Consider the following 20289-nt stretch of genomic DNA (forward strand, 5'->3'; position numbering starts at 1 on the left):
TCACTACAAGATAGACAGAAATGTATATCCTAAATTATATCCCTGTTTCTAAAGAATAAATAATTATTGTTTTGCATCAAGAAGATTACAATTGTGTCTAGGCTTTGACAACAAAAAGTTTATATTTTAAAGATGGAGGATTTGGAAGCATTTTTTACCGTTTTGCCCTCATTTGTTACTAGGTTTCAGGATGAAATGTTCCTGAATTCTACTTCTGACCATTGCTGCTGTATTGTCTTGCTGTTCTTTAAATATCTGAGATAGCCCAATCATTGTTCTTATAGTATTTTGATATTATTTTAAAAAATTCCTTCATGATGAAGTTGCCTACATATAAAAAGGAAATAAAATGTGTTTGAGAATACATGAATAGGTGAAGCCCTAGTCATACTGTGCTAAGTACCTAATCATTAAAAACAAAATGATGTTTAAAATTCAAGGAAAATAGGAAAAAATCGTCTAATGGATTTAATAAATATTTGTAAGCCAAACCATAATAACATTTGGTTCTCATGCTGAACACCCCAAAAGTATAACTTTGACCTACCAAAGGGCTCTGAATTATTTTAAAGGCTTTAAATTGTGCTTTAGGAAATAAATTATTTGTCATCTGTATCATTCATAACAAATAACACTTTTTGAAAAGCATGGAATGAAACCAACAATGGATAAAATAGAACAGTTTAAAATTTGTAAAAGAAATGTAATGAAAGATTATGTTTTCTGTTATTTTAAAAATTATGGGTGTATGTGTTAGAAATAATCTAGGATATATTGACATTGGTTAGATATGCCTATCTTAAAAATATCTACAGAAAATAATGGCAAAATAAAATTGCCCTGACAAAATTTCTGTTTGCCAAGCTTGACCTCAGAAATTTGGAATCAATAGGCACAAGGACCTCAAAAGGAGACAAATAACAAAAATCACAATTAAAATTTGATGTGGACAAAATCAAATGGCTGAATTAAATTCCTTTCATGTTCTAATGTTATAATTAACATTAGAAATGATGAATCCAAATGAAAATATTCAATTACATGAATGATAATGGAATTTAAAATTATTTAATGTTCTTTCCAGTGAATTAAATTGTTTTTGTGATTTTTATTTTAAGGAGTATTTTCTCACTTAGAATATATCCAGATTGGTATATTTATGATTAAAAGATTTGTATTCATCAAAAGGGATCACCATTGGGGCTCAAAGTCAAAACGTCCTGTACTCATTGCCATCTTCCTCTCCCCTTTGTCTTTGTACTTGTATGCCTAGGTTCTTAAAAAGGACAGTGTGACCAAGTACTTTACATCATTATCCCTTTTTAATCCTCAGAACAAACTCATCAATTCATTCAACAAATGTTTATTGATTATCTTTACTTTTTAAGCCACTGTATTCAGGCTTGTGTATATAGAGATAAATAAGACAGATACAGTTTCTGACCTCCAAGAATTAGCAGAACAGTACATTGTGGTGAGTGTTTTGAATTGGGAAATTAGGGATAGCACAAAGACAGGACACCTCTCCTGCACTTTGAGAGTCTAAAAAGCTTTTCAATAGCAAGTGACTTTGAAGTTAGAGTTAAATCATTAAGCAAAATAGAAGTGTTGGAGAAGTATAGAAGTATAAGCACCTGAGGCAGAAGAAAGTACTTGTCCAAAATCCAGCTGTTGAGAGGCTGGCCCCTGCAGTGCCCGATCCTGGAGACTCCAGGGAGGTCATAAAGCACTTGGGGAAATCCTTTTAGGGATTTTTGGCTTACCTTGAGCCCTCACTGGAATATTTCAGTTAAGATATTAACAGAATCACATGTAATTTACCTACATGCTAAAGATTGTTTGAGAACTGGGGAGCAGGAAATAGTAGCAAGATGGAAGAGAAGGAGACCAATTCGGAGACTCTTGTGATCACCTACACCAAAGGTGATGGTGACCTGGAGTAGAACCTGTAGGTTTTAGTGATTAGCCAAGTGTAAGGGATGAAAGGCTGTGCAGCATTAAATAAGTTTAGGGTTTCTGGTTTGAACACTGAGTAGATGGAATTCAGTGAGACAGGATTCACAGGTGTAATAAACACAGTGAAGTCAAGAGAGCACTTGGAAGGTAAGCAGATCAGGGTTTGGGCTCCAGCTTTATTTCTGTTATCATTAAGCCTAGTTATTTAGTTTATTTAAACCTCACCTGTTTGCTCACCCATAAAGTGGGGATAAGAGAGGCACTTCACCCATGTGGTTGCGAGGAATAAATGAGGTAATATTTGTAACAACTAGAGCAGTGTCTAGCAATAGTGTTTGCCATTAATAGCATTGGTTGTAATAATAGTAGTAAAGTTCTTTGGATGGCAGAGATTGCTATTTTTGTATAATTTATGCTGAAGTCATTGTGATTTATGATTTTCTTTTCAAAGGCCTGAAAATACTTAATTAGAAAAGTGTGTGTGTGTGTCTGTGTGTGTATAAAACAAAAAAGAAGAAAAAAGTAGAAGAAAAAATAAAAATGTGTGTGTGTATATATATATATATATATATATATATTAGTTTCAATGTTTTTTTTTGTTTTTAAGTTAAAACAGATGTGCACTATTATATTAATCTCAGGTATACCCTCCCGTGATCAGACATTTATATAACTTACCATGTGATCACTCTGATAAATCTAGTACCCATCTGACACCATGCATAGTTCTTAAAATATGATTGACTATACTCCCTATGCTGTTATTTATATTTCTGCAACTGTCATGTAACTATAAATTCATATTTTTAAATCCCTTCAGACCTTTTGTACCCATCACTCTAAACCAACATTCCAACTGGTAACCATCCAAATTTTTTCTGTATCTGTGACTTTGTTTGTGGTCTGATTGCTTGTTTATTTTGTTTTAGATTCCACATGTAAGTGAAATCATCTGGGATTTCCTGCCCACCATCTGATTTATTTCACTCAGAACAAAACCTTCCATGTTCATTTATGTTATTGAAGATTTCATTCTTTTTTATGGATGAATTATATTCCATTGTATATATGGACAACTTCTTTATTCATTCATCTATTCATGGACATCTAGGTTGCTTCCATATCTTAGTGATTGTAAATAGTGCTGCAATAAACATATGGATGTATTTGTCTTTTTATTTAGTGTTTTGGGTTTCTTCAGAAATGGAATTACTAGATCCTTCTTGGTCCCTTGCTATTAGCCTTTTTTAAAGTCAGTTTTGTCTGGAATAAGTATTACCACCAGAGCTTTTTTGTTCTTGTTTTCATTTTTATGAACTATCTTTTTTGATCCTTTTACTTCTAGTCTCTCTGTGTCTTTGATCTGAAGTGAGTCTCTTGTAGACAGCAAATATAAGGGTCTTGTTTTGTTATCCCTTCAGCAACCATATGTCTTTTGATTAAAGCATTTAACTCATTAGCATTTTAAGGAATTGTTGATAGACATATATTTATGGCCATTTTATTATTCATATTTTTATCTTTTTTTCTTCTTCTTAAAGAAGACCCTTTAACATTTCTTATAATACTGGTTTGGTGATGATAAGCTCCTTTTTTTTTTTTCTTGTCTGGAAAGTTCTTTATCTGTGCTTTGATTCTAAATGATAGCTTTGCTGGGTAGAGTAATCTTGGTTGTATAGATCCTTGCTTTTCCTCAGTTTGACTATTTTGTGCCAATCTTTTCTGGCCTGCAAAGTTTCTGTTGAGAAATCTACTGAGAGTCTTATGGGAGCTTATTTATTGGTAACTTGTGACTTTTTTTCTGCTTGTATTAAGATTCTCTCTTTGTTTTTAGTTTTTTGCATTTTAATTATGATGTGTCTTGGTGTGGGCCTCTTTGGGTTCATCTTGTTTAGGATTCTCTGTGTGCTTCCTGGACTTGTATATCTATTTCCTCCACTAGGTTAGAGAAATTTTCGATCATTATTTTTTTCAAACAGGTTTAATTCCTTGCCCTGTCTTTATTTCTTCTAGCACCCCCATGATGTGAATGTTGATACCCTTGAAGTTGTCCCAGAGGTTCCTTACAATATCCTGCCTTTTTTTAGACTGTTTTTTTTTTCTTTTTGCTGTTCTTATTGGGTGTTTTCTGCTTCTTTATCTTCTAAATCTCTGATTTGATCCTCTGCTTCATCTATTCTACTGTTGCTTCCCTGGGATATATTCATTTCTGTTACTGTGCTCTTTATTTCTGACTGCTTATTTTATGTTTTTGTCACCATTTTTATGATTCCTATCTCTGTGTTGAAGTCTTCTGTAAGTTCCTCTACTCTTTCCTTCAGTTTATTGAGCATCCTTATAACCAGTGTTTTGAACTCTGCATGTGGTAGATTGCTTGTTTGGTTTAGTTCTTTTTCTGGAGTTCTGTTCTGTTCTTTCATTTCATTTTGGCCATGTTTCCTTGTCTTCTCATTTTGACAGCCTCCCTGATTTGTTTCAATGTATTAGGTGAGGCTGCTATGTCTCTCAGTCTTGATATAGTGGCCTAATATAGTAGGTATTCTATAGGGTCCAGTGGCACAACATCCTCGATCACCAAGATTGGCACTCTAGGTGTACCCCACATGTAGGCTGCATACACCCCCATGTAGTTGAATCTTAATTGCTGTAGACATGGCAATGCCAGGGATTTACCCCCATGCTGATGGGCTGCATGGACTGGCTGTGACCACTGTTGAGGATCTGCTATACAGGGGTTGACCCCACAAAGCAGGACTTGCCTCAGTGGGCCTGGTGTCTGTTGAATCCACCCCTGGGGCATGTTGCTCCTTAGGTCCTTTGCTGTTGTCTGAAGCTGCCCACCATGTGTGCTGGGTCTGGGGCCTGCTAGGAGGTATAGGCCAAGGTCAGCTGCCACATGTACACAGCTTAGAGCCACCTGGTTGGAGCTACCGAGAAATCTGAAGATGGCTGCTACTTTTGCTGAGCTTGGAATTGCCTGGGAGAGGCCAAGATATAAACCAAGTTCAGCTGCCACTAGTGCCAGGCCTGGGGGCACTTAACAAGAGATACAGTTATACTCAGGCCAGATGGTGCTTGTTTGAGAAACTTTTTAAAAGTTTGCAGCATACACCCAGCCAGGCTTTTGGTGTGGAAAAGTCACTGGAAAAGGGCGTGGGTGGGCCTGAAAGTTGGGTGGCGTGACATGTCAAGGAATCACCAAGGCAGGTTAAGAGTGTTAGCCATGTCGGTGGAGATTTAGATATGGTGCCCACCTGCTGGCTTTTTGTGGAGAGGGCTTAGCACATGAACAGTGGCCTCTGCCAGCACTTCTGTCTGGGAGAAGACCACTCCTCTAGCTCTCACCCTGATGCCAAACAATTCAGCTCCTCACTGTATGTCCCTTTCAAGCTGCCACCCCAATGCTTGAGCTCAGAGCCAGTTTGAATGAGACACTGTAAGAGGAATACCTGGGACCCCAGAAGCCTCCATCTCACTCAGCTACAACCTCTGTTGGTTTTCACAGCTAGAAATATGGGAAATTCTCTCCCTGGCACTAAAACTCTGTCCTGGAGGTTCTGGTGTGAGGCTGAGGCCCCTTGCTCTTCAGGGTAGGTACACTTCTGTAGTCAAGCTATCACTCCAGATTTTTAACCACCACAAGTGTGTGTGGGACCAGCTCGTTCTGCCAGCCTCCTACCAGTCTCAACATGGCTACTTGTTTGTATCCTCAGTTTTAGAACTTCTGTTCAGCTAGATTACAAGTGGTTATGAATGATGGTTATTCTGTAGTTATAATTTTATGTGGTTATGGGAGGTTCCCAGTACCACTTTTACCTATGCCACCCTCTTGACTGAAAGCTTGATTAGAAAATACTGAACTTCTGGGTTATTAGGAGCTTGGTCTCTTTCATTTAAGTCAGTATTAACATAGAAGGTCTCTAAGGTAAGAAAATGTTGTATCAGTGTTACTGGTCCTCGTAGTAACATTGTGATTTCTCTGGGAGTTCTAAGATTTGCTAGCCAGCTTTTACAAAAACAATTTTACCGTATCTTAATCAGCCAGTTTAAAAAGAATATAGTTCAGCAAATAAAACAGTGACCTCCGCATTACTGTCAAGCCACTACATTTAGTCTTTCCACTCTGAGCTTGAAAGCAACTCTAACTACCTGGAGTAGAAAATACGGCAACCCATAAAAGAAAACTGTAGGACGTGTTTAGATAGATGTTCAAAATGTGGATTTTATTATCATGAAGATACATATCCATCTTAACTAACTGCAGCACAGGCATCAGTATGCTGGCATCATTTCTTAATGGCTTGTGAGGGATGCATGTTAAACACATGATTATTAAAAATTAAACAACATGATCTTACCATTAAATAAACTATATTAGAACCAAAGATAATGTGTCATCAACACTAACTACTTCTTATGTATTATCCTACATCTTGTTATTATTGATGCTCTTGGAGTTACATGTCTCTTTTCTCTCCGTGGTGAGAATGTGACTGGATGGTACAATGTGCATCTCTTCTGAACGCTGCCTTCAATAGTGTTACATCGGTAACTTCAAATCAGCCCTGTTGGAAGTGTTTACACCACGGACATTGGACAATGTTACAGATTGAGGATGTTCGTTTGTTTTTGTTTGTGAGTTGGCTGTTAAACACTAACAATCCTCACTGAACAAAGGGTGTCTTCTTGAAGCACCATTCAAAAGAAAACAATCATGTTTTGGAGGAAAAATCTCAAGTATTTTTCCAAATTTATCTGAAAGATACTAAGTAGGGGCAAGCACTGATCACTAACAAATTTTTTTTAATTCTTTGGAGTTTCCTTAGAAAGTAACACTTGGAATATAAAACTTAAACTTAATTAAAGTCCTATGCTCTTAGATGGAGAATGTGTTAGACGTCAAAAAATTTTAAGGCACTCTCTTTCAGTTATACCACAGAAAGCAAAATTTATTGTTCTTAAAATCATGTTTTAAGAAATGATCAAAACTTCAGTGAACCCAATTTTTAAACCTACTTGGAAGAAAGAATTATGAATTTTAATAATGGCTGTTTTATTATTTTCGTTCACTACCTTTTAATTATGATGTCTAAAAAGGCACATTAATTTGCCAAAGATTTGAGAGCAGAAAAAGTGGTGAAGAAATGTTTTGAAAGACATGTTTTTACTTAATACAATGAAGATGGTGCTCAGAAACACAGATATAAAGTATTCAGAAATAAGACCTCTCTGCTTCTTGAAAACAACTGCAGTTATTTTATTATTCCCCAAGGACATTTTAACTTAAAGAGCTTGCGTCTTGATTTTCTTCTTGGGTTCAAGGAATGAAAACAATAGTAAATTCCATGAAATAGAAAGTGGTTTGAATACCATCGCTTTAGACAGATTTATTGCAACATAGAACATGACTTTGAGAGCTTACACTACTCCATAGAGGCAGATAGATTTAGTCAGGAGTTAGTGATTCTTAGGGTTTTTGGACTCAGTGTTGACTTGTTATTTTTCTTTATGAAAGAGGAAAAAAGACATCATGGCAATGACAAATCATAAAATTTAAGATAAGATGAATTAATTTATTGTTGGTCATAAAGTAAACAATGGCTCACAACAGTGAATTATAAATGGACATTTGTTGAGGCAAATCACCTGCATACCACTGCAAAGCAAATGCGAATGTTTTTGCTGTGGGGATTTAGTTACTGCAATGACGGAAAGTCTGAGGGAGTCTAGTATGGGGCCTGTAAGCCTGTTGAAGTTTTCTGGCTCTTTAGCCTGTGGCGACAGTCCCAGGGGTAGCCCTGAAATAAAGATCATCATTGTTCATCCTATTCTATACGTTTTTAAATGAAGGCCTCGCTGAAACACTAATAACTGGTAGAAGATCAGAGATCTTTCTAATACAGTAATAACCTCGCACAAGAAAATATGTCAATCTCTTTTTGAGTGTTTGACTTGTCAATCACTTTTTGAGAGAGGCTTGAAAGTATTGCTCTGTACCACGACTCAGCTGTGCCTGTGCACATTCTTCAACAGCTCTCCCATTGAGATTATAAGGTTATAAGGGGGAAATATTTGTAATTTAGGTCCACATACCTAAATAAATTTAGTTCTTAATAGTATGTTTCAAGATTTAAGACAACATCGTGTCAGTACTCTGTGATTCAACATAGAGAAATTTAAAGCAATAGTATCCTAGTGGCTGAAATGTCACTGGGAGTTGCATCCTGGCTGGCAAGTAAGAACCACATGGAGAGAAATTATCCTGGTGGATTTGCCTTCATTTAGGGTTTGCTGCCAGCCTAGCAGGCCTGAAAACTTAAACTTTTCATTGAACTTGGGAAGCTGCCTCATGTTAACAAAACCCACAATAATTTTAAGTTCACACAGAGAATGATTGTATATGTTATGATGAATTTAACTGTTAAGGAGGTAGTTTTATTATGAGTCTAAAATATGCCTTACTTGTTAAAAGGCTGTAAGGAAAGTCAAATTTAAATAAAGAGAATTAGGCTTATGATTCTTTCTAAAGTGGCATCAGGTTTCAAAATATGTTCTGTTCCTCTTCATGAGAGTGAAGGCTGAGATGCCAGGTTCTGGCAGGACAAATACTAGGAGCTTTTTGTGTTCTCTCTCCAGGTCTGTGCTTGAGCAGGTACTGCCGTCTTTGTCTTTAAACTCTGGTTTGTTCAAAACTTACCCTATTGAACTTCTATCCTTCAGTTATAAGTGGGCTGTGCAAGCAAATTCATGGGGCAAGGGAGGATATTAGAATTTCCATTTGTGCTTATCTTTTTTTCTCTTTTATATAAATTTTATATGTACATAATATATAAGGAAAATACAAAACAGTATATTGTGCAAGTTTCGTGTTGGTCACTGTTCCAAAGGCTTAAATGCATTATCTCATTTGAAATTTAGAACAACCTTGTGGAAAAAAAATAGCCCAGATTTGTCACATAATTTGTCTGAAGTAGAGGAGCAGTGATTCAACCCTGGTTGTCTGGCTTCAGATTTTGTGCTTTTAACCACTGCACCGGGCTGCTTTGCCAAGGTAGCCCCTACATATAATTTATAGATAAGTGAATCTGCACACATCAGTGAGTGATGTTTATTATAGAGCCATACAAGCCAGTGCTTCCATAAATCTCAGCCTGTTCTTTCCTATTTAGAAGGGTCTTTCACATGTCTTTGAAAAACACCATGCTCTCATCTGCTGGGTTTACAGCTAAAACGTCTGTGGGAAATCACAGCTCACAGATATCCACCACCATGTGTGCCTACATTCTTAAAGTGACTTTTCTGGCATCATATTTAATAATCATACAGTTGTCCTGGTTGGCATGGCTCTGTCTGTTGGGTGTTGTACTGCAACACAAAAAGACGCTGAATCAATTTTTGGTGAGGGTACATGTCTGGGTTGTGGGCCTGGTCCCCTGTTGGGGGTGCGCGTGAGGCAGCTGAGCAATGTTTCTCTCTCACATTGATGTTTCTCCCTCTTTCTCTTTCTCCTTCCCATCTGCTCCCTCTAAATAAAAAAATACATATAAAATCTTTAAAAAGTAATCATAAGACCACTCTGGCAACAGTCACTGTCATCAGAGTTAATGAGTGTCCCTTTCTTCATAACTCAAAGACCAGAGAACTCCCCACTCAGCTTGTTTAATGTGCAAGATAACGTCCACAAGAGTATGCATTGTAATGCTCTCCTCCTAAGTACTCTCATTTATCTCCATCACAGGTAGGCTCATAAGATGAGGAGGCCTCATTCAAGAAGAGAGGTTAGTTTCTTTCATTTGAAAATGGCAAACACCCAGATGCTTAAACATATGCAACAGATCAAGAGTAATTCAGAAAATAGCACCAAGTGCAAGGAGGAAAAACATTTTTTGAAGTGAGATTCTCCCTAAAGGTGTTTTTTTTGCTGCTGTACTTGGCATCTTGTTAATGAAACTATTACTTGGGCTATTTTAGTTCTAGTCTCCATACTTATGTGATGCACATTGTGACTTCAGCCATCTGTTTTAACATCTTTCAAGATACCACTCTTTGCTGCTTTTAGCAGATGGATCTGGCAAACAGCAGTTCATGAAACCTGTCTGTTTCTTACTTAATGCATTATCTTCTTCCCCATTAAAATATTCTGGGTATCCTAGAGGTAGCTTTTCATTCTACTCTTGATCATGTACCTTAGATGAAATAAGGAATGATTAGTAAAATGGAGACCATGTAGTTGTAAAACATTTTGGCTAAATATCAATCTTTCTATTACAATTTGATTTTTTTGTTTTGTTTAGATCCTGATCTTAAAATTTTAAAAAGCTTGAGGAGCATGATAGGGAGGAGACACAATGAGCTGCAAGTGCTTAGAGGTGCTCATGGATTTGTCCTTTCAACTGCATTTCCCCAAACCCTCTGAACCTTCTTAAGCTTTCCCAGCTTCACTGTCATTGCTCTGCGATGCAATGCTGAAGTAATTTGCTTTTGCTCAACTTTTATGTCATTCCTGTCCATATTATTAACTCCGTGGGATAGAATGCTAATAACTTTAAATAGCCCATTGGTTGTCATAGTAACTGATATTAAAGCTCAATATAAGCCTGTCTCTTGGATTCACATTTAAATCATTTCTGGCATTACATTTTTTAGGAATTCTGTGGACTGACCAAGGGTTTCTGTACAAAAGGGGCCTTGAATGCCTGCGTCTGAACGAGGAGCTGATGCAGCGCCATGTATTTTCAGCTCTCAGTTGGTGCTTTGATATACAGTCCAGTTTTATCATGTCTTGGGGTTTTCAGAGAACATCAGGAAGGATGCTCATCTAAACAGAGGTTATATAGACAAAGTCGTACTTTTTTTCTTGTTTGTATAGTATGTATTTTATTAGTTTGTGCTGATACATTCTCATGTTACAAAAGCAATTTAGTACAATACTCTTTCATTCGATGTTTGAATCACCTAAAATAACTCAAAACTGTACATCAAAAAAAATCTCATTTAGATAACAACAACGAAAAAGACATTGAAGTGGACCTCATTCCATTTTCTTTTGAAAAGCCTCCAAAGACAAAAGAAGCTGAAACACTCATTCGAATGATTTAAATTTTTGTTTAACTACTGGTCGCTGGCATCATTTTCTTTTCTCTGTTGTTTTGATGCAGGTTCTTCTTTGCCTGTTTCTTCTGCTCTTCGTACTGGTCCAGACACACTATTTCATCACTCTCAGATCTAGTTTTCTTGCCCTGAAACAGTCCTCTTCCTTTAGCAGAGTCAGTCTGGGCAGCTTTCTTTCCCGTCCTTTTTCCTTCACATCTGCAACCCTTTGACTTCCATTTGTTTAGGGATTCTTATTGATCTTCTATAATTTTTCTCAATGCTCCTTTCCACACCTCCATCTTGCAGCCACTTCTTTGTTCCTTAATTGTAGGTTACCATTGCCTGCGTCTTTGCCTTCATCCAGGGCTCCCTTAGCTTATTCTTTTTTTTTTTTAAGGTTTTATTTATTTATTTTTAGAGAGGGGAAAAGAAGGAGAAAGAGAAGGAGAGAAACATCACTGTGTGGAATCCCCTACTGGGAATCTGGCCCACAACCCAGGCATGTGCCCTGACTGGGAATCAAATCAGTGACTCTTTGGTTTGTAGTCTAGTGCTCAATCCACTGAGCCACATCAGCCAAGGTCCTTAGCTTATTCTTAGTAGAGAATTAGTCCCTCTTTTGCTCCCTTGACAAAGTCTATCCTTTATATTTCACCATGGCTTGAGAAAAGTATGTGCAAATCTTCTTTAGAGGTCTGATTATCTAGACCTCCTCAAATTCAGCAAGCAGCCAATCATTTCTTCTGCAAATTTTATTTCAGCATTTGCTGGTAACTTTTATTTTTCTTCTTGCTGTTATTCTATTGTTTAGTTTGTAGTTTAGCATTTGCTTTACTTTGCTTCCTTTCTTAGATTTTTTTCAAAGCAATATTCCTTGAAAAGTATTATCAGACCTATGTCTTTGCACTTTTTGTCCAAAGGATTCTACCAGCTTTTTATTTTATTTTATTTTTAAAAAGATTTTATTTACTTATTTTTAGAGAGGGGAAGGTGGGGAAAAAGAGAGGGAGAGAAACATCAGGGTATGGTTGTCTCTCAGGTGCCCCCTACTGAAGACCTGACCCGTACACAGACATTTTCCCTGACTGGGAATAGAACTGGTAACGCTCTGGTTCACAGTCTGGTACTCAATCCACCGAGGTACACCAGTCAGGGCTCCACGAACTTTTTAGCCTATTCAATGCTATTAAACACAGTAAATATTTATCTTTTAAATGCTTTATGCAATGTTGTTATCTGAATTTTTGTACTTGACCTTCATCATCTAACCATTCAGTAGGGAAGCCTTTAAAATATAAACAGATATTTTTCTCTACATAATTTTTGTACTCAGCTGTCACTTCAGGGAGGGGTTTGTTTGGAGATCTTCTGATTTTAGTTTTATCTTCACTTATTCCCATGAGTTCTGCCTTTGAACTGCTTAATGCTTCTACTATTACATTCCAGTCTGTTGTTAGATGGTTTAACCTATTGAATTTTATCCTTATTTCCAAAGATACCCAGCCTTCATCTGGTTTGATTTGTTCCTTAAAATATTTTTCCTATGGCAAATTGAAGAAACCGAAATAATGCTGAATTTGCCAACAGATTTTGGCCTCCAGGAAAGCTATTTTCTCATCATCGTTCTCAGCCATTGTGGGTATCTTTAAGGTGCCAGACCCCAGAGCCAGGCCATGGGTCATTAACAGCAACTGCAGCATCTTCATTTCTCAGTGCTGCTGGCTGGACTAAGTTTTACTTTTTTCAATTGTATTTATTCTCTGTGGGCATTTTCTATGCTTTATTTTCGTACTTATCTTTGGGATGATTTCTCTAATGCCTCTAAACTATTTTTAAAATCACACTCTGAACATTGAGAAGAAAGAAGGCACATTCCAAGAAGCCTTTTAGAGGATGATTTCTAGATACATCCTATGCTTTATGTCTTGGGTGATTCCCATTCCTTCTGTCTAGGGGCTCAGTAAAGATTTCACCTCCTGCTTAAAGCCTGACTGTCATCTTTCACACCTCTTGTGTCACTCTTTTCCCAAAAATATGTGCATACATTGAGCACACAAGTTTAATTATAGTTCTATGCAATCTCCAAGAGAAAGCTATGTATTTAAACTTAAATTTTCCCTTATCTGGATATCAATTTGTGTGGCATTCATTTAAATAATTCATTGCTCTCATCTGGATTTTAAAATCTTTCTTCCAGATAGTTCAGCTTCATATAGAATTATGTTTGGGGCCATGGTACCCTTTTTTCCCCTAAATTATTTTCCCTTTAGCACCTGTTGAGGCAGAATTTTCTCCCTTTATCTCTGGAGATGCAGTTATTTTCTGTCTTGGCTTCCACCCCCATCTTCCAAAAGAAAGAACACTCTATTATCAGCAGCATCGTATCTGTTGAATATGTATGAAGTGTCCTAGATGTTAGACAGTCTTGTCAGTCTCTTATATAATAATTTGGTGGTGACATTTAGTCCTCTCCCTTCCCCCATATATCTTAAACTAGACCCTTTTCTGTTCTGAATATATAATATTCTACTCAGCTCCGGTGCCCTTCTCTACTCTCTGATTCCTTAGTTTTCACAATTCTTCCTGTGACAAATCTTTACTTTCTAAAGCCATTTTCTTCAGAAAACAGTTAATATTGTGGATCTCTTGTGAGGGGAAGAAAAAAAGCAGTGTTTTTGAAACATGCTTATCTTGTTAAATATTTCAGGATCTTTATTTATGAGTGCCCCCATTTTTAAGGGACAACTTTCAAACAAGGGTCTGTAATTAGAGGAATAGTGTTAAGGTAATCAACCTTAATATTTTCAATCTTTATGTGTATCTTTTCCTAAAATTGGTATGATTGATAAATGGTTGGTGGGATTTAAGTTCTTTTCTTCCACCCATGATAAACACTCTTACTCTTTTATACAAAAGGAAAAAGTATCATAGATATACTTTATTGTTTTTACTGGTGCATTACTTCAAGGTGATAAAACTACCAGGGCACCAAACAAATAGAAATTATTATTGTTGTTGAAAAAGTAAATGACTTATGTTTGGGTAAAAAATTATTTTGCAGCTAGTGTAGTTTTCAGTTCCTTTTGCTTTCAACAAAATTGAAGAGGGACCTAATGGAGTTGTCAGTTGATAGGTGACAGGAAATAGCTTTTGATGATGTAGCATGGAAATATGGATATTCCTCCCAAAGCTTGAAAGAATTTCAAAGAATTAAAATTTTCATATTCTTATTTATATGAGCAAGTTTCTCAGTTTTTAATTAGGAAAATGAAAAATAGAAATGAGTGATGCAAACCCTCAGTTTTATTCTAGCAATAAGTCATGACCACTCAGTATACATGAATTAATTGAGAAAAAAAATAGCCCCATCCAAATGATTAAGAGATGCATTTCCAATACTTTTCAAAAAATGTGACATATTTATATTATTTATATCAATTATGTACTAATATATGTTTAGTGATGACTCAAAGAACTTCAATCTCAATCTCAAAAATACTCACATTTCTCCCATAGGTAATATAAAATATTGACCAATAAATGACTTCCAACATTAAACATATTATGTCAAGATAAAATTCTATAGAGGTAAGTAGAATGGAACATGATTCAAGGAGAAAAAGAAATGATGAAAAAAAACAGAAAATATAAAGATGATTGCCAGGGACTGGGGAGAGGTGGAAATGGGGAGTTGTTGTTAAGTTGGTATAAATTTCAGTTTTGCAGGGTGATCTGTTGCACAACAATGTGAATATACTTAACGTGAGTGAATTGTACAATTAAAAAAGGTTAAGATGGTTTAAAAAAAGTATTTTTATTGACACTTTACACTTACCTTGTCTTTATCCCAACCCCTCTGTAACCAAGATCGGAGCAGAATTAAATGACATACAGACCGAAACAACAATCCAAAGGATCAATAAACCCAAGAGCTGGTTCTTTGAAAAGATAAACAAAATCAACAAGCCTTTAAGCAGACTCATCAAGAAAAAAAAAAAAAAAAAGAGAGGGGACCCAAATAAACAAAATCAGAAATGAAAGAGGAGAGATTACAACTGATACCACAGAAATACAAAGAATTGTAAGAAATTACTACAACAATTATATGCCAAGAAATGTGAAAACCTGGGTGAAATGGACAAATTTCTAGAAAAATATAATCTCCTGAAACTGAATAAAGAAGAAGAAGAAAGCCTGAACAGACCAAATAACAGCTGATGAAATTGAAGCAGTAATCAAAAAACTCCTGGCACACAAAAGCCCTGGACCAGATAGTTTCACAGGAGAATTTTCCAATACTTTAAAGGAAGAGCTAACCCCTATTCTTCTGAGACTATTCTAAAAATTCCAAAAAGAGAAGAGAGAAGAGAGAAGACTCCAAAACTCTCTTCACAAAGCTACTATCATCCTAATCCAAAACCAGATAAAAACACAACAAAAAATGTAAACTACACGCCAATATCGTTGATGAACATAGATGCTAAAATCCTCAACAAAGTATTTGCAGGCCATATCCAGCAATACATTCAAAAGATCACACAGCATAATCCAGTGGGATTCATCCCAGAAATACAAGGATGGAATAATATTTGCAAATCAATAAATGTAATATATCATATAAACAAAAAGGACAGACAAAAATCACATGATCATTTCAATAGATGTGGAAAAAGTATTTGATAAGGTACAACACCAATTTATTATTAAAACACTCAGCAAAGTGGGAGGGAACATTACTCAACATGATAAAGATCATATACAAGAAACCTGCAGCCAACATCATACTCAATGGACAAAATCCAAAATCTTTCCCACCAAGATCAGGAACAAAACAAGGATGTCCACTTTCACCACTTCTATTCAATATAGTATTGAAAGGCCTAACAAAAGTGATCAGACAAGAAAGAGAAATAAAAGGCATCCAAATTGGAAAGGAGGAAGTAAATTTGTCATTGTTTGCAGATGATTTAATAGTGTACATAGAAAACCCTATAGACTCAACCAAAAAACTACTCAATCAAATCAGTGAATTTGACAAAACAGCAGTGTTCAAAGTCAATATTCAGACAACAAGGGCATTTTATATACCAACAATGAAAGATCAGAGTCAGAAATCAGGAAAGAAATCCCATTTGCTATAGCAACAAAAAAAAAAGTATCTAAGAATAAATCCTACAAAGGAGGTAAAAGACCTGTACTCAGAAAACTACACCACTGAAGAAAGAAATTAAGAAAGACACAAATAAATGGAAGAATATATCATGTTCATGGATTAGAAGAATTAACATCATTAAAATGTCCATACTACCCAAAGCAGTTTATAGATTCAATGCAATTCCTATTTAAATACCAATGACATATTTTACAGATATAGAACAAAAATGTCAAATATTTATATGGAACTACAAATGACCTGAAATAACTGCAGCAATTCTGAGAAAGAAGAACAAAGTAGGAGGGATCACAATACTTGATATCAAATTATATTACAAGGTCACTGTAATCAAGACAGTATGATGCTGGCATAAGAACAGCACATGGATCAATGGAACAGAATAGAGAGAACAGAAATAAACCCAAGTCATTATGGTCAATTAATATTCAACAAGAGGGCAGCAACATAGAATGGAGTAAAAATAGTCTCTTCAACAAATGGTGTTGGGACATCTGGACAGCCAAATGCAAACAAATAAAATTTGATCACCAACTAAAACCATACAAAAATAAATTAAATGTGGATAAAAGACTTAAATATAAAAAAAGACTTAAATACAAGTTATGACACCATAAAAGTCCTAGAAGACAACAAAGGCAGGAAAATCTCAGATATTTCACACAGTGATATTTTCACTGACATGTCCCCTAGAGCAAGGGACATAAAGGAAAGAACAAGCAAATGGAATCTTATCAAAATAAAAAGCTTCTGCATGGCTAAAGAAAACAGCATTAAAATGAAAAGAGAAGCAACTATATGAGAAAAACATATTTGTCATGATACCTCATGCAAGGGTTTGAGCTCCAAAATAAATTAAAAACTCACACAAATAAATAAAGAATTCTACTCTAAGAAGACAGGCAACCCAATTAAAAAATGGGCAAAGGATTTGAACAGACACTTCTCCAAGGAAGACATACAGAGGGTCCAGAGACATATGTAAAGATGCTTAGTATCGCTAGCTATCAGAAAGATGCAAATTAAAACCACAATGAAATACCACCTCACACCATTGAGAATGGCTATCATAAATAAAGCAAAAAACAAGAAATGTCAGAGAGGTTGTGGAGAAAAGGGAACCCTAATGCACTGTTGGTGGGATTGCAGACTGATGCAACTACCATGAAAAAGATTATGGAATTTCCTCAGAAAACTAAAAATAAAATTGCCCATTGACCCAGAAATTCCAATGCTAGGATTATATCCTAAGAACTTTGAAACGCCAATCCAAAAGAACCTATGCACCCCAATGTTCATAGCCCCACAATTTGCAATAGCCAAGTGCTGGAAACAACCTAAGTGCCTATCAGTAAATAAGTGAATCAAAACTGTGGTATTTACACAATGGAATACTAGGCAGCAGAAAGAAAAAAGGAGCTCCTACCCTTCACAACAGCATGGATGGAACTGGAAAGCATTATACTAACTGAAATAAACCAGGTGGTGAAAGACAAATACTGTATGATCTCACCTATAAGTGGACCCTAATCAATCAAATAAACAAGCAAGCAGAATACAACCAGAGACATTGAAATTAAGAACAAACTGACCATAACCAGAGAGGAAAGGGGAGAAGGATAATACAGAATAATAGGGAAAGGACCATCAATGAACACATATAAAGGACACATCAACAAAGCCAAAGGGGATAGGTTCAGGTGTGGGAGGCAGGGGTGGAGGGTGGCATGGTGGGGTGAAAATGGAGACAACTGTTCTTGACCAAAAATAAACATAAATACATTAATAATTGTTTTAAATGCAAAAAATATTTTATGCTATTATAGTTGTTCCACATTTCCCCCCTTCATTCCCTCCACCAAGCCCACCCCCCCTCCATAGTCCGTCCCTGCACCATTGTTCATGTTCATGGATCCTTTTGTATGTTCTTTGATTAATCCCTTTCGCCTTCTTTCCAGCAGTCCACACTTCTAATGTCTAGTAGCAATCATCCCATTGTATAATAATAGTTGTCTCTGCACATGTTTATCTTTCCCACAAGAATGTATGCTCCCTGAAGGAAAAATTAGAGTCTTATTCTCCCTTGCATCTCCATAGCTTAGGAATAAAAGAGCTGTAACATGTGCTTAATGCATCTTGCTGACCACACGAATGGGTAAAGCATAAAATCTTTGGACACTTGCTACATCACCCGTTTTTGTCAACCCAGCTTAAATACATATATAAAAAGTCAAATGGGGAACAAGACGCAATACAATCAAATGACTCAGAAGTACACAGACATCATATTTCTTACACAGGAGGGCTCTACTGTGCCAGTGTGAGTTTTTCATCCATTAATTGTGTTGTAAATAGAAGACATTTTAACTTTAATGTTCGTGAAAATTACTCACAGGTGGCTGAGCTTGAATAGCAAGTTATTTTCTCAGTTTCATAAAGTGAAGCTGCCAAAGAATTATTGACTGAGATATTGACCATATGTTAGATTTTTCGTGTTTCAAGCATTTCTGGTTTTCATCAGATCTGACTATTAGAAGTGTTTTCTTGCAAAATTAAAATATGTAAAATGTCACACATAAATGTTATTTTCTTCCTTTATTGAGACATCGCCCTCACCCTGCCCTTCTCCTTTACCATTTGACTAATTCTTTCTGTATTCTAACCTACAGAAATTTTTAGTATTTTGATATCCATTCAGCTTTGGATTCTGGTGTCACTTCCACATTGTGTGCCTGTTAACACTGATGTTTTATTACTAAAATAGAATAATGATGTTATGTCTCAATTTGCAGGAAAAACACAGCATGTTAACAGATTAAATGTTCTTTCTTTCTTTTCTTTTTTGAAAGAAAGAAATAGTATGAATTTATTGAAATGTTTTACTAAAGTGTTGGGAGATATTAAAATCTTAAACCAATACAAGCATTTCCAATTATATATTCCTGAATTTGGTTGACATCTTATCTAACAAAGGACAGTTACCATATAAAAATCTGTAAGTTGATTGGTATAAGTTAAGTTGGAGACTGAGTGATTTCAGTATCTTCACATTTCTCTGGCTCCCTTTTTTGGCTAGATATATACCAAGTCTGCCAGATTAAATTTTCTTTTCTTTTTTTTAACTGCTAAATGCTCACCTGAGGATGTTTTTATTGATTTTAGAGAGAGAAGTAGCAGGAGAGAGCTGAGAGAGAGAGAGAGAGAGAGAGAGAGGGAGAGAAATGTGAAAGAGAAACGTCGATTGATTACCTACCATAGGCACCCAGGTGTATACAGTAGGCAACCTGCAACCCAAGCATGTGCCTTGACCAGGAATCGAACCCACAACCTTTTGGTGCATGGTGTGATGCTCCAATTAACTGAGCCACCCGCCAGGGCCAAATGTTCTTAATTCTACATATTTCATCGATAAATAATTTTAATCTTTCAGTGCTACTGTTCGCTCACTAGATTATGAAAAATAAGTAGCCACCCCATATTAATAAAAATATGCAATATTGTGATTGAATATTTTTATTTTTTGAGACATAACCTGTCTATGTAGTGTCATTGCATTTTACGTAAAAATACTGATGTTTTCCACAGTAAAATATATTGCAACTGTATTCCATTCTCAAAGTTGTCTGTCTCAATAAGTTTGAGAATTTGTTCTTTATTATAAGAATATCTCATTTTTAACAATGTTCTTATACTTCATGAGATTCTGTTAGTTAGGACTCTGTATTTCTCAATTTTTACCTGTACTTTTTATGAAAGTATGCTCTTTCCTCTTTGTTTTTTGTGTGGAAAGGTGCGATCAAGTAAGTCGTGACTCTATCTGACCATTTTACAAATCTGCAGTGAGAATGAGGCCGTGTGGGTCCTGGCGCTGCTGTGAGCAGGAGTAAGGTTCCTGGTGAGGGAAGAGCCCTGAAGGTGCCGAGGCACAGCCCTTAGTGGCACTACAGCCACTCCCTTATTCCTAATGGCCTCTTCCCTCCCAGCTACCCTGAAATGGCATATTAAGATTCATAATAATAATGACAAGGGAAAGCACCCTAATCTATGAGTTAGGTACTTTTCATTTC

At 36.0% G+C, this 20289-nt stretch overlaps 1 protein-coding gene and 1 pseudogene across 1 annotated transcript in view; one reads left to right on the top strand and one right to left on the bottom strand.

Annotated features, from left to right (window-relative positions):
- Nucleotides 1-20289, top strand: part of MDGA2 (MAM domain containing glycosylphosphatidylinositol anchor 2) — an 875220-nt gene that overhangs the window by 421510 nt on the left and 433421 nt on the right. The gene's annotated exons all lie outside the window — the stretch shown is intronic.
- Nucleotides 11068-12683, bottom strand: LOC119042631 (lupus La protein-like; annotated as a pseudogene).

The sequence above is a fragment of the Artibeus jamaicensis genome, unplaced genomic scaffold (assembly GCF_021234435.1).
Source record: "Artibeus jamaicensis isolate MK-2021 breed Jamaican fruit bat unplaced genomic scaffold, CSHL_Jam_final scaffold_286, whole genome shotgun sequence".
Classification (NCBI taxonomy): Eukaryota; Metazoa; Chordata; class Mammalia; order Chiroptera; family Phyllostomidae; genus Artibeus; species Artibeus jamaicensis.